At 31.9% G+C, this 2,289-nt stretch overlaps 1 non-coding gene across 1 annotated transcript; it reads left to right on the forward strand.

The window, feature by feature from the left end:
* The first annotated feature begins 1,393 nt into the window (after positions 1–1,393).
* Positions 1,394–1,462, forward strand: Smp_tRNA_00222_Gln_TTG.1.1. The gene has a single exon. It is a non-coding gene (tRNA).
* Positions 1,463–2,289: the final 827 nt, after the last annotated feature.

Consider the following 2,289-nt stretch of genomic DNA (forward strand, 5'->3'; position numbering starts at 1 on the left):
TATTATTATTAACTTTATTTAATATTATATTTTTGGTTCAATATAGAATTCTCAGCTCAAAGTATTTCAACAAGCTTCCTTTTCTTGATGAATCCTGACGATAAATATTGAGTGGTCACCAGTTAGATGTAAAAATTTCACGATTCAATATCCGAATAAGGTTTATTCTTTTCAATGTATATTTCCAGACACCATGATGTCTCTGAGTGCACTTTTTGTAACGGGTACAGTGAAATGTCGTAAATTTTTCATAAACACATCTGAATAGGTTATTAAACTATTAGGCATAATGATGTGTTTAGACGAACAGGAAAATAGATAACTTGTTGAAATATCTAAATGACAGGAACAGATAATTCAGTTATTCAACTAGGCCACCTTTGATAGTCATACAAGTTCTTAATCAAATTAATACAGATTATTTTAAGACAGGATCAATTATTTTCGGATCAAAATTTAATCTACTTTGTACTTTGTACTTTTTTTTATTGATATCACTAGGGACATGTCACTATTTCAAAACTTATTTACTTCCTATGCTGTTAACCTATCTAGACAGCAAAGTGTTTCCACAATAGCTTATACATTGTTATTGATATGGTTTGAAATTATCCTAATGTTGTAATACAGGAGTGAATTTCGATCCGTCTCTACCACTGGGTTCAAATTTCAATTCGAATATCAATCTTTGGATATAGGTACATTCAATTGACGAGTGTCAAATCAGATAAAATACATGTTCATGATTCTATGACATATAGATTTAGTTTTTTTTATATCTGACAGATTATATTGTTACTATAGGTAGTATAAGCTCTCAAAATAGCTCCTAAGTAGTAAATGATAACAACTTGTATGTTATTGAGATTTACAATAACTTAATTGCAAACTATTTGACATTAGAGATAGAAATATCAGATACAATATAATAGAATGGTATATTTAGATATTAAAACAAATCATTTAAAAACGTGAATAAAAAGAAACTTCAGATACAACATATTTGAGTAAACACTGTAAAAGGTTTTCTTAGAAAATACTACTTACTAAATTCACTTAGTATTGTTTGTTTGAATCTTCCATTGATGCTTGGGACTGCAACTGGTCAGTCTGGTAAGGTATTGGGTTCAAGTCCCGGAGTGAACATCAACTGTGAGATGCAAGTACATCCAGGTGACGAGTCCCAAGTCGGACGAAACGCGCGTCCTGGATTCCACTCCTACCCATTATCCATCTTTGATTATAATGCTTATGAATTAAGGCAATATCGAGGCAATACGCACAATATGCACATATGGCCAATAAGAGACTGAACATTAATGGGAAGATTCAAACAAACAATACTAAGTGAATTTAAGCTTCACACCACTGCACAAGCAAGTGGCTATCAAGACTCAGTGGCCGAGTGGATAATGCGATAGCGTTTGAAGCGAACGGTACTGCGTTCGAGTCTCAGAGTGAAAATCAACTCTGAGATGCAGGTACATCCAGCTGACGAGTCTCAAATAGGACGAAAAGCGCGTCCTGGATTACACTGTTAGCCACTATCCATTTTCGCTTATACTACTTACTAATTTGAGAAATTCTAAATAATTTGATATTTGATTACTTTTATGTATAAATTCTAAATTATCATCATTAGATATTGTATTGGTCATTTTAAGTCACAAGTAGATCTCATCTGGACCATAATGAAAAACCTGGAAGTACTGGGCAGACTATTCATACTAGTACGAAATCCTCAACAGTGCATATTCATGACCTCGACATTAGGAATATGACACAAAAGTTTTCAGCTATACATGTGAATTCTTAATCTTTTCAGACAACTGAGCTGACATTCAATAGTGTTAATATATAACTCTTATTGCTTCACGATACTGAAAGATCATAATCAGAATTGTATTATTGATCTTTGTTCAGTATGATTGTTGTGTTTCTGTCCAGCTGAGAGATTGTATTACATACAAAAAGTATCTAATTATAATACAATATTTCTGTTATATCCCGTGGAGATTTATGAATGGTAACTCTGAGAAATATTTTTGGACCAACATGATGCGTATATTTCCTATTGTATGATTAATAAGTAACTAAACTATTCATATTCGTGTTCCTCTTATTTTAAGCTTTATTTCGACTTATAGACTATTATTATACGATTTAACATTCTTGAGTTATCTCTAGTCTATTAATTACTGTTCACCCTATTCACAGCCACATTTGGCTAAATATTATACAAATGTTATTTTCTATTTTATGGAACGATGTGGTCTGTCTGTTTTGTAT

This window comes from Schistosoma mansoni (genome assembly GCF_000237925.1).
Source record: "Schistosoma mansoni, WGS project CABG00000000 data, supercontig 0199, strain Puerto Rico, whole genome shotgun sequence".
Lineage (NCBI taxonomy): Eukaryota > Metazoa > Platyhelminthes > Trematoda > Strigeidida > Schistosomatidae > Schistosoma > Schistosoma mansoni.